This window comes from Lemur catta, chromosome 5 (assembly GCF_020740605.2).
Source record: "Lemur catta isolate mLemCat1 chromosome 5, mLemCat1.pri, whole genome shotgun sequence".
Lineage (NCBI taxonomy): Eukaryota > Metazoa > Chordata > Mammalia > Primates > Lemuridae > Lemur > Lemur catta.
The window spans coordinates 97893632-97907491 of NC_059132.1; positions in this window are offsets into that span (position 1 = coordinate 97893632).

The following is a 13860-nucleotide window of genomic DNA, read 5'->3' on the forward strand; positions in this document are numbered from 1 at the left end:
TTCAAAAAACATTTCTTAATTGAGTGTCTACTATACTCACAGGCTGCTCTAGGGTGTGGAGGGGCAGAGGCGGGGAATAAGCCAGGCACACAGTGATCTTCCCCACAGTGATCTTCCCCTACTTAAATCCTACCTTCCCCTCTTAAAGCCTTCCTAATAGTAGTCTGACTAGCTGACCTCTCTTCTCCAGACACCTGAAACACTTCTAATCTGTGTACTGGAGCTGCCTCATACTGGCTCATGAGACAACTGTGCACATCTCTTCTCAACTCTGCATTCAGTGATGATCATGGTGGGAGCATTTACACCACAGAAATTGTCAAACACTAAACATCAGCATTTTTTTTGTTGTTTTTTTTTTTAGGAGAACTGATATACCAGCACACTGCTGCATATAAACACACTCACTCATAAACATACCTGTTATGCATACTTAAAATGCTTTATAAACAAGTCAAATATAAGTCCTATAATTTCCTTTAGGGATGGAATCAGGTTTTACATGACTTTCGTAATCTCTAAAGTGTTGGGCAAATAGAAGGCATTTCATAAATACTTTCTAATCACTTTAAAAGAATGTGTTCATTTCTTTGTTTGCCATAGTGATTCATTAACGGAATCCACTTTGCCCTGTGTTTTTGTTGCCCTGAGTTTTAAAATGCTGTTATTTGAAATTACTCTGATAGATAATTGCTTTCCCCTCTCTGTGAGGTAATTTCATACACATCGAAATATCAAGTCCTTGCAGTCCAGAAAGACACATCCCAGGAAATGATAGTCTCTCTGGTCTTATGCATCCCCCAGCAGTGCCGCACTCCATGACACAAGCTGCCCGCTCAGTCTGTTTCTCAGTTGCACTCTCTGTGGACACTCTGCCTCCCCAGCAGGTCTCTGTTGGAGGCCTAGCTTGATGCTATTCAGTTATTGAGAATCTTGAGAAAAGGAGGGGTGGGGGTGAGGTATGTGCTTCTGAATCAGCAAAAGGTCTGTGGCAGGCACCACAGGATCTACCAGAGTGAAATGGAGGCAGATGCTATCAGTAACGGTCATGTACAAATTTCTCAGCATCCTAGCCTTTTTATGTCTTCATTTCCTGTCCTCTAATTAGACAACATAGCTCACTGGAGAGACTGATGGTCTGCAGTTCTCGTATTTGCAGACCTTGATCGGTACATCTTACAATTCTCATGCAAGGGCAGAGATTCTCACAGATCTGGGGTGTGTCTGCAGAGAGGCTACAGTCTGTCCTGTCTCAGGGGTCTTTTAAGGGACCAAAAATAACTGAATTGTTCTGTTTGGCTTCTTTTTTTCAGTAAACCACTCTAATATTCCATCACTTTGTCCATTTTTTAATTTAAAAAAATTTCACCTCCTTTATTCTAGCAAAATAAAAAGGGAGAGTAGATTCTGAGTATATCATGTATCCAGGGATTTCTAAAGAAAGTTATTTATTGGCTTTCTTTTCCATCAACCATATCGGGGATGCTGTAGGGAGCTGGGGGTGCTTTATGCTTTGTGATATGACTAGTTACTTAGGTTTATGTACATTATTGTGTAATATTATGTAATATTACATTATTAAGTGAAACAGCATCCACTTCCTTCTCCTGTCTTGCCAGAATTCCCAACATTCAAACCATTTGGCTCACTTTCAATCTGAAAATGTTCCCTCAAATACATTCCCCTCCTTTCTGCCCTTTTAATAAACTAGGGGAGGAAGTAAAGGCAATCAACTTGTTTTCCCCATTTTGCTTGTCAAATGGTTTCAGAATTTTCATCTTGAAAAGAAAAGGCTTTTCAGAGGTGACTTCTTTCTTACAGTGTTAATGATGGGTAAGGAAAATGGGTCCCTCAACCTCCTCACTTAGTGTGTGGCCATGGTGTGCCCAAGGTAGCTTCCCCAGTCTGGGCCACACATCATTTTCTGTGGATTGGGCTTCCAGGTTGCTGCCAATGCATTTCCAACATTGTTTGCCCAACACATGAGGAACTGCTACCAATATTATATAGCAATAATAAATACTACTAATAATAACTAAGAAAAATAGCATTGGCAATTCTGGTAGCAGGTATCAGCAAATAATCTGGGCCCATGGGAATTTATTGATAGCACCAAGAATCCAGAATTGGACAACTGAGGTTGCAGGAGAGCCACACCACTGCAGAGAAGTATACACACTGGAATGCAGACAGCAATTCCATTATTCACTGAGTACAGCAGCTCACAACATAAATGCCAAGTGATGGGCATCCTTGTGATTGAGTTACACTAACTCTGTAGCAATTGTTCAGGAAAACAAAAACAAAACCAACTGTATGGCTCATGACACAGTAAAACTCTTCAAATTGGGAAAATCACTAAAGTACTTAGGAATCTCATTTAATGCCATTTTATGTTTTCCCAATAACACAGCGCTTTAAAGATATTTTTCCAGTTTCTTAGCTAGCATATCAACCTTCAACTCTTTCTTAACAACTCGTACCCAACATTTGAGGTTACGTGGTTTCTCCTGTCACATTCTAGCTCATTTATTTCTCTACTTACACTAATCACATGTCCCATTATAGTACTCCCTCTGGGTACACTGCTGGCTCTTCAAATGCTTTGTAAGATTTTCACAGCAAGTCTTTTAACAAATTGCCTCTAAGTCTACATATTCCAACCACCCCTTGTTTGAAACCAAACTTTTAGCATATCCTATGTGCCAGGATTTTTTTGACTACTTGGGTGACATTTTCTATTTCTTCAAACTTCAAGCATTTTTTTTTTTTTTTTGAGACAGAGTCTTGCTGTGTTGCCCGGGCTAGAGTGAGTGCCGTGGCGTCAGCCTAGCTCACAGCAACCTCAAACTCCTGGGCTTAAGCGATCCTACTGCCTCAGCCTCCCGAGTAGCTGGGACTATAGGCATGAGCCACCATGCCCGGCTAATTTTTTCTATATATATTTTTAGTTGGCCAGATAATTTCTTTCTATTTTTAGTAGAGACGGGGTCTCGCTCAGGCTGGTCTCGAACTCCTGACCTTGAGCGATCCACCCGCCTCGGCCTCCCAAAGGGCTAGGATTACAGGCGTGAGCCACCGCGCCCGGCCCTTCAAGCATTTTTAGTTAGTTTTTTTTTTCCCAATTCTTCAAATGGTTATCAGCATGAATTTTGTATGTTTTATAATAGTAACTAAAATTCCTATTCAAATATTACAAATATTTTTGCCAAATCAGTAAATTTTGGCAAATTGACTATTCAGTGAATTGAATTTTGTCTTTCAAAGCATTGGCTTTTGGTGGATTGACCTATGATGGCTTCAGGCTATAAACTAGGTCCATGCTTACATTGAACAACTGCTATAGAATATAAATATACACTGATGGTTTTGAAGTATTTTGGCTACAATAGTACCCCCCATGGAGAGAATACACATTAGAACACATCATCATCTATGATGTCAGTTATTAATAAAGGGACAAGCCCTTGAAGGATTTAGATTTGAGCAGTGGAGAAGTACCTTTATCACAATCCCATACGGAGTTTATAAATAACTGAGAAAGCCCAGGACTCTATTTATAGATATTATGTTATGTCTTTCATCTAGTAACATTGTTGTACACTGCAGGGCCTTTTGTGAGCTTACTTACCTATGGTGCCTTATAGGAACTTTCATCTCACTGTCTGGGCCATAAGATTCCCACTTGTATTGCTTATAAAATATTGTATACCATCATCCCTAGTAATAAGGCAATTAGCCAGTTACAATGCTGTGGACTTTTTTAATAAGAAGGGAGCGTTTTGCACAGTAGTGTAGAGGAATAATTCAATTCTTTAGCTAAAATTTCAACTTATTATACATTCACATATAGAAAGTTCAGTTGAGTCAAGAATCTGAAAAATCATGGGACTGCAAACTAGTACAACCTCTGTGGAAAGTAATATGGAGAAACCTCAAAGAACTAAAAGTAAAACTACCATTTGATCCAGCAATCCCACTACTGCGCATCTACCCAAAGGAAAAAAAGAAATTGTATAATGAAGACACCTGCTCTTGAATGATCATAGCAGCACAATTCACAATTGCAAAGATGTGGAGACAACTCAAGTGCCCATCAATACATGAGTGGATTAATAGAATGTGGTATATGTATACCATGGAGTACTACTCGGCCATAAAAAACAATGGTGAATTAACACCTCTTGTATTATCCTGGATGGAGCTGGAGCCCATTCTAGTATCACAAGAATGTAAAAACAGGCACCACATATACTCACCATCAAATTGGTACTAAGTGATCAACACTTCTGTGCACATATGGAAGTAACATTTATCGGGTGTCGGGCAGGTGGGAGCAGGGAGGAGGGGATGGGTATATTCACACCTACTAGGTGTGGTGCGCACTGTCTGGGGGATGGACACACTTGTAGCTCTGACTCAGGCAGTGCAAAGGCAACATATATGACCTAGACGTTTGTTCCCCTGTAATATTCTGAAATTAAAATAGATAAATAAAATTTTTAAAAAAGATGTAATGTCCTGAACAGAAGTTATAGTGTACTGCATACGAGATGGTCACTGACATAGAAAGTCAAGCAATGAAAAAATTATTAGCTTTTCTACACATAGGTGATAGCAACTTAGGAAATGTCATAGAGAAAAAAGACTACATTCAAAATAGTAACGGTAAATATAAAGTGTCTACAAAAACACCTAACCAAAATAACCACGGTCTTTATGAAGAAAACTATAAAAAATTAATGAAGTCCATAAAATAAAACTTAAATGAATGTGGAGTTACATTGTGTTCATGGGAAGACTCAGTGTTATAAAACTGCCAATTCCACACAATATATAAAAAGTTTTGCAAAAATTTTAAAGTCTGCTAATGTCAAGGGCAGATGAGGATGTGGGCACAGCACTCCCATGACTCCCATGTGCTGCTGAGCGAGTCCAAACCACCACAGGCGCCTGGGTGGCATTTTGGTGGTAACTATTAAAATTTAAAATACATAAGTTCCATCACCTGGAAATTCTACCACTAGATATTTTCTCTCAAGAAATACTTGCACAAAGGGAGGCACATTGAATGATGTTCAGATACCCTCAATGGTCACCATTAAGGGAATGACTAAAGAAATGTTGGTGTATTCACATTATGAGATTCTAGTTAGCAATCTAAATCCGACGTATGTGATCTAATATGTATACACCACGTCAATGAAACGTGAGTTGTAGAATATGCACAATATGAGACCATATGCCTATACACACACATACACACACACAATCTTTGAAAAATCAATTTAATATTCAGAAAGCCATGCTCTCTTTTCCCAAAGCTGCCTTCATCACCACTATGGTGTAATTCTAATGTAGCCTCCCTTAACACTGAAGACAGAAAATTCAGAGGAATTTAGGTAGCTGAGACTAAAACTAGGATGGAGATTATTAGAATGACATTTTAATAAAGTCAGGGATCAAACTGATATTGTCAGTGAAAACTGGAGCATCTTGGGCTTCATGGATAAGACAAGAAACCCAAAAAGCAATGTTTGGCTACAAAAACAAGTGATAGCAAATGTGCATATCCTGAATTTTTCTTCTAGTTTTCATGAAGCAAAGCTACTGGCCCTGAGATGCCCCTGCCAGCCCTGCCCCCACTAGGCTTTATTCTAATCTATTCCTGGAAACAGCACAAGGAATCATTGACCAATCTTGAGCTATATTCATACTAGTGACTGGCAGAGATTAATATCCTCTCTGAATTACAGTAACTTCCTCTGAATCAAACCATGCACAAAAACCCCACTCTGATTATAACATATAGCTATGATACGGAATGAAGGAGCAAAATCTCTGGACAGTAAAAGCCAAAATAGATTCTTAACTCTTTTTCCTAAAATAGGTTATATGAAACCTCTTTTTCTAAAGAGATAATTGGCCACCATAAATAGTACAATAAAAGTAGTCTAGTGTCTGCTGTAAAATTAAAATGTATTCATGACAAAAGAGAATACTCTGAATTCTAACCTTTGATTTTTAAGGCTGAAGTCATTTTGCAAAAATGCAAATGATGTCTTACTTTACATAGCAGTTAAACTAGCTATGAATTTACTACCAACTGATTACCTGCTTGGGCTCTGTTCAATGGCTTGATTTCCAATATACTTCTTCACTTAGTAATAGGGCTGTTTGTCACACTTTAGCCCATATAATTTATAAATGATTGATGTGATTAAAATGTAACTCATGATCTAATTGTGAGAATATGCTTGTGTGCGAAGCAGAGGTTGCAGTATTAGCGCACATTAATACTTTTCAGGGTTGCAAAATATCCGCTTGACCAGCTGAATCCTAAGTTTTAGATGTTTTGTAAATTAAGGATAATAATGCCATCAAAATAGCAAGTGCTATCAAAATACGCTTCCTGTGTTGGGTTTGGTAATTGTCTCTATCTCATTATTGGAAAGCCAAGTTAGAATCCAGTTCTGCTTCATACTGGAAATTCAGAGCTCTTATCAAATGAGGAATGATCAAAGACATGATGGCCATGGCTGAAAAGATGTGGGCAGCTGGTTCTACCAGGGTGGGGTGTGGTTATGTTGCTAGTTAGGAGAAAAGAGACTGGACAGAGCTGAATTGTCGGACTGGCAATTCGAATCCTCTCTCATTTCATGGGCAAGTGATGAGAACTATTCTGTGTGTGAAGAATAAATTGAAAGAGGGGGAGAATGGAGATAAGGAGAGCAGCTAGGAGGCTGTTAAGGACACAAGGGTGAGGTGAGTAGACAGTGATTACTGTGATGACTATGGAATTAGTAAGAAAGACCTTAAAAGGGAAGTATTGAATGAGTTGAGGCAGCTCAATAAGGAAGGAAAAGGATGACAACAGGTCCCAGAGACAGAAACTAAGGTGAACTCCCAGGTTGGGAGCCTAGAGTCCCAGGAGAATGTGGAGGCCTTGGAATTCTTGGAGGATTTTGAAAGAGCTGCAGGTTTGGAGAGAAGATAGAATGGGAGCAATAGATGTAAATCATCAATTCAGAAAATAAGACTGTATTTCATGGTAAAGAAAACTTAAGCCATGTCTTAAATATCAAAGGAAAAAAAGAGAGATTTAAAATATTTAAGAATAGGGAAGAATTCCCAATGTGCACAAAGGCCATGGTCAGGAGAATCCGTGTAGTGAGGACACTACTGAAATGGAGAAAATTAGATCTGCAGACACACCTAATCCTAAAGTGAGAGGACCCCGAGGGCGAGCAGGTGCAAGCCAGGACACAATAACACAAGATGACCCCAGGATGTGAGCCTTCTGCAGGGGAGCTGACTGTCATCAGACCCTAGTCCATCCTGTGATCCTGATTCGTGGTGTTGCTGCTCTCCCCGTTCGTGCATTCATCCATTCACTCGCTCGACAAACTGATTAGTATGTGGCAGGCACATGCTAGGATATGAAGATACATAAAGCAGAATCTTTGCCCCCAATCTCCCAGACTCACGAAGTCATTATCAGGTAGGGAAGAGACAGACATGTCCATAACTCAATGTCATACATTGTGGAAAGTGCTCACGTTGAGAACACCAAGGAGGGCACAAATAATTCTGACTAGGGAGTGAGCAAGGCTTCCCAGAGGATGTTTGTCAAAAAGTCATGAGTGTAAACATTTGTCACCAAATGCTTTTCATAGAAAGATATGTACAAGCATGGTCATAGCAACATAATTCATCAGATCCCTCAATTGGAATCTATCCAAGTACCCATCAACAGTAACATGGTAAATAAATTGTATAAATTTGCATAAGGGAATGAGAATGAATGAACTATAATTACACATAACAACACAGATGACTCTTAGAAACATAATGTCGTGTGAAAAAAGCCAGACGCAAAGGAGTACCCACTGTAGGACTCCACTCATGTGACGTGGAAAAAGAGGCAATGTGAATCTGCGGCGTTGGAAGCCAGAGTGATGGTTGTCCTGGGGGGGCAGGTAGTGCCCAGATGGGAGTAAGAGGGGTATTCTGTGGTGATAATCTTGTGTCTCGATCAGGATGCTGCTTACATGGGTCTGCTGAGTTGTAGAAATTCTTCAAGCTATGCTCTTATCGTTTGTGTGCTGTTCTGTATAAATGTTATACTTGAATAAAAAGTATAATAAAGAGAATGCTAGGCCGGGCGCGGTGGCTCACGCCTGTAATCCTAGCACTCTGGGAGGCCGAGGCGGGTGGATCGCTCAAGGTCAGGAGTTCGAGACCAGCCTGAGCGAGACCCCGTCTCTACTAAAAATAGAAAGAAATTATCTGGCCAACTAAAAATATATATAGAAAAAATTAGCCAGGCATGGTGGCACATGCCTGTAGTCCCAGCTACTCGGGAGGCTGAGGCAGTAGGATCGCTTAAGCCCAGGAGTTTGAGGTTGCTGTGAGCTAGGCAGACGCCACGGCACTCTAGCCCGGGCAACTAAGTGAGACTCTGTCTTAAAAAAAATAAATAAATAAAGAGAATGCTGCACTAAAAAGAAGAGAGGTCAAAGTTTGCGATGCTGAGGAGTATGAGCCAAGGAGGACATGATGAAAGGAAAGTGTGCTAATTCTTCTCTGTTTGTTCCTCCCCATCTGATATTCACCCTTCTCCACCTGCCTGTGCTCTGGAAGGATGACTGTTATGGGTTCAGTTGTGTCCCTTCAGGAAGGATATGTTGAAGTCCTACTCCCAAGAACCTCAGAATGTGACCTTATTTGGAAATAGGGTTGTTGCAGCTGTAACTGGTTAAGAGGAGGTTGTCCCCAAGGAGAATAAACACACTGTGAAATGAAGGATTGGAGTGATGCGTCTACAAGCCAAGGAATGCCAAAGATTTCTGACAAACCACCAGCATCCAGAGAGAGGCAAGGAAGGATTCCTCTACAGTTTTAAGAGGGAGAATGGCCTTGATGACACCTTGATTTTGGACTTCTAGCCTCCAGATGTGTGAGACAATAAATTTCTGTTGTTTTAAGCCACCCTATTTGTGGTACAGCAGCCCCAGGAAATGAATACCCTGACGTTTATAGATGGCAGCAGTGCGCCAATGGGAGGTAGCAGTGGGAGGCACCACAGACCCCAGGGTGGAAGAGCCTGGCTGTGCGGGCAGCTGCTGCATTTTCCTGCCGAAGGCGAGCTCTCTTTCTGGGTTAACTGCTCCCTCCTCCTGCCTCTTAGGCCCAGGGGTGGTAATAGCCCTGTTCTTGCGAGCTCAAGGTACTTCCCCATCCCCTACAGCTCCCCCTTTATGCAGCTTATACTTTTGTAAATAGTTTTTCCATTAAACTCTCTTCAATTACCCTATCTGAGGACCCTGAATTATATAAAGGGCACTAGCACTTCCTAAGTATTATACACATGCATGCACACATTATTTTCAGAGCAAGCTTGCAAGAATTATGAAGAGAGGCCCTCAGGAAAATCTCCTACAAAGGACCTAAGACCCTCTGATACTTACATGTAAAGATTTCTCCTTTTTGTGGTGAGAAATGGGATTGACTCATCACAAGTGCAGCCTGTTGTTCTTAAGTAAGGTATGCATGCTGTCTGCCAGAGCCAGACTGCCCATCTGCAGCAAGAGAGAACTTCTACCTTCAACAGAGCCCACTCCTTAAAACCACTTTGTTTAGAAATCATGCTTTTATCTCCACAAAAAGTGCAGGGGCGGAGAACTTCTCTCTCAATGTAAGGCAAAAAAAGTTTTGGTTGGCTGTACCATGGCCCATAACTTCTATTCTGGGAAAAGCTACCCAATTGTCTGCATGGGTTTGGCTCCAAGCTCCAAACTATGAGAAAAAGCCCTTGGTCATTTGCCCATAAGTGAGCCATCTACCTCCAGAGTTCAGAACCAATCATCAATTAAGAAGTCCCATCTTTATTGGCAAGAATTACGCTTCAAACAGCATGGGCAATAGCTTCACACTGAGTTTAATGAAGAAAGAAGAGTAAAGGAAATTGAGTCTTGTAATTTCTGTCTCATTGTAATTAAAAAAAAACAAACAAAACAATGACTATTCTGGTCCAAACAGAGGAGGCAGCACAAGCCTGATGTGCTAGGTAAGAGACACAGTAATGATAATTGTAATGATAGCATGTGCCAGGCTAACCCTTTTACATGTTTATCTCTCCAACCCTACAACAGAGGTGCTATTATTACCCCATTTCATAGATAATGGAACTAAACCTTGAAAAGGTTAAGTGAATTACCCAAAGGCCCATGGCTAGTAAATGTTACAATTTAGGATTCACACCTAAATCTGTAACATAGACATCAAAGTGTCATTGTCTTCTCATGACAAATGAGAGGAGACAGCCTTGGATTTTCTCTCAAAGACTGAAAGATTTGGGTATGGGAAAGAATTGATGCATTAAAAACAAATGGAATTTTCTTCCAGGTTCTGAATTCTGGCTGAGTCGCATGACAGACATAATACCCCTATTTTGCAGAAGGGAAAATCAGAGTTCTTAAGAGGTTAAGTAATTTTCTCGAAATCACACAGCTATTAAGTAGCATAACCCAAAGTCTTGCCATCCAGAGATGAATAATATGTTTGTATTGAATTAAGGCTGGTTCTCCACATTGGGAAGCTTGTAAGTATTAACCTTGGAAATTAAAGTGCTGATCAAATGAAAAGTGTCTTTTGCAGAAAAGAACTCTGCTATTAACTGAATTAACAAACCAGATCTGGTGCCTCAGGGAAGGTACTTTTTCCTTGGGGTAGTCAAGCTTAGCCTTTTACAAAATTTTGTGGCATAGGAGTTGACAATCTGATGAAATGTTCAGCAGAATAGATCCTACAGGCCCAGGATCACTCAAGAACTAGGAGACAAAACTGGACTTACTATGTAGTAACAGCTCAATGGGGCCATTATATTAATAGAAAAATGACCAGCCCCAGTAGAATTGAACTTAGGTTCGTAATTTGTTATCACAAGTATCTTAAGGTTTATGCTTGTACATTTTATATTATGTATTGATGCTAATTGATAGACTAAGATTTAATACATCTTTAAAATATATGAAGGACATTAATAGTATATGTCCAAGGTAGCAATAAGAAAATTGAAAAGATAACAGATTATTGGATCCATTGGATTATCCAATGGATTATCATTGGGTCACAGAGCCTTAGAGATAGGAGGGATTTCATTACAGGCTCAGAGACATTAAGCAACCATTGCCAAGTTCCCCTGGCTGGCAAGGAGTGACTTACAGAACTCCTGGTGTTCAGATCCAGTGCCCTCTCCACTGTACCTCGCTACAACAGTTCTACAGACAAAAGACACTTGGGTTAAAATGGAAAGAGCACCAGGCTGGAATTTGGGGTCTGGATCTCCCCTGCATACTTGGCACGTAATCGGTCTGGTTTCAGTTCCCTCACTTCTAAAATGGGAATGACAATTCCTGCCCCATAGTGTTGTTCTGGGGATCGATGATGGAAGGAATACGATATCATGTTTTCGTAAACTGAAAAGTATTCCACAGATCACAAGTACACCAGTGGTGTGACTAATGGGCCTGTAGGCATTTTAGAGCTACCTGGGAGGTTACAGACAGGAAGAGACAAGGGTCTTACAGAAATAATTTATCCAAAATAAAGAGCCAGTAACAAGTAATTTTGAAAGACTTCTATTTCATATTTCTGGTGCTGAATGGCATTAAATTTAATGCTGGCATTAAAATTGCACAGACGACCAGATTTGCATTGGGTTTGAAAAAAAAGGAAAAACAAAAATGAGCAAGCAGAAAGCAGGAGAAGATTTAACCAAGTCACATCCCATAAGATTATCCCGTAGGTTGACATTGGCTGGGAGGAGTGAACAGTCACTCTTTAAGCCTTCTGTGTTAGTCTCATATTTCATCGAGTTCCTAGGCTAGCTGTAGTATTCATGACAAGTTATCTGTCTTCCTGCCTCATTTGGGGAAGTTCTAGGTCAGTAATAACCAGACCTCAACTTTGAAATGGCTTATGACTCTTGCAATTACCAAGAGATTCCCAAGTGTCTGGTTTTTGGATTAGAATACCCATGAGACTATCTAACAACACCGTGGTCCTTCCAGCTAATGGTGAATGCAGCTGTGGCTCCAGAATCCCATGACTGCAGACACTGCTGGCCTGGGTATTAACTATGAAGCACTAGAAGCAATAGAGTGACCTTTGTGGAAAGACCCAAAATAACCAAGGCCAAGCTGAGATGGAATAAGGAAAACTCAGCCTGAATTAGCACCCATAATATACAGCAAGAAAAACAGGGATTACTTGTCTCCACAGTCTATGTTTAGCAGAATGTGCTCCTTTGAAAGCTGGAATGTGTAGCTGTTATTTATAGAAACCACTGTATGCATGTCCAGAACCTTTCTGTGGTATAAAAAAGTAAACTATGGTAAACCATGGAGAGAAATTTCTTGTCAATGTTGATAAACTGAAACCCCGGTGATGGAGGTGTGACTATGTGCCTCACTGGAGTTATTAATATTTCCCTATCAGTCTTGGGTGCCATGAGGTAGTTCAGGGCAGTTATGAAGATAGAGATGGAGGAGGGAAACATTGAGAGTACATGTATCTTTTTAAAAGTTGAAAGAATTGTCTGACTCTTCTGGTGTCCCTATTTGAAAAGAGAAGAGACACCATAAAGATGTCATCAATACTAACGCTGTTGGGTGGAGTGGGCAAAAAGCAATCATTAGGAAGAAATAAGCTATGAAAGGAAATAGGAGCATATAATTCAAGGCATTTGCTATCACTTTCCTTTTGGCAAATTATCAAGAAAATCATTACCCTTTTTATTCTATAGTGTATTCATTTAGTTCAATAAGTACTTATGTGCTTAATTTTTATAGGGAAAATTTGACTTCTGCTACTTTTCTATTACCATGTTTCAGAAGTAAGCCTCTTTCTTTCAGATAGGTCTGTTTTGTTTATAGGAGGGCCACCACTGTCCTATATGGTGTCTTTGTGTGGGGGGAGGCAGGCTTGTGGGCACATGGCTTAGGGAGTGTAGAGAGGGCTGGATTTCAGCTCCCACTTGTGCCCCAACCCAGATGTCACTGGGCCGTGAGCAATCTGCACACCTGTACCTAGTAGCCTGGCTTCCTATAATAAATATGTCTCTGAATAAGTTGTATGTGAATTGAATATACGTGGACTCACTATGACCTTTGGTTTCTCCATAAGTGGAGGTTTTGTAAATTGTCAGGGCAGTATCTTATACTCTAAAACCAAATACTTGAAGCAGTTCCATGATGTATTTTTTTTGGGGGGGGGGCAAGCTGAACAGTTACCTCCTAATAGATCTATTCTACAAATCAATAATTAATATTAATAGTAATATCATAGCAATTATTTAATTATTGCAGGATAATTTAGCAGTGAATTAAATTGAACTCTTTTTATTTCTTCATGTCCAAGGTGGCAAAGAACCTCTATCGATGTGCTTGAGAGTTCTTCAGAATAAAAACTTTATTATTAGCTATTCTGTAGAAATATGTGGTACCATGACAAATTTATTTCTTGCTACCTAATGGTCAGGAAAGCCTCCTTGCAAAATAAGTCTTGACATTTGGCAAGGGTGACAAGAAAACAAGACTGTTATTGGCAAAATTAGTCCTAAAATGTGTTTCTCTTCTCTGTCAAGTCTCACCACTCCCCTACCGTCTAGGGCTACACAGTCTAAGTTTAGAGATAGAGAAGCATATGCCATGTGCAGAGATAGAAGACAGAAAGTATATTCTCCTTCCTCTTAGGATAAACATGGGCTTAATGTGTTAGTGAGAATTTTTATAAACCCCGCTGTCTTGGTCAAAACTATTTAGGTTGGAAGTGACTAACCCAACTTGGATTGGTTAA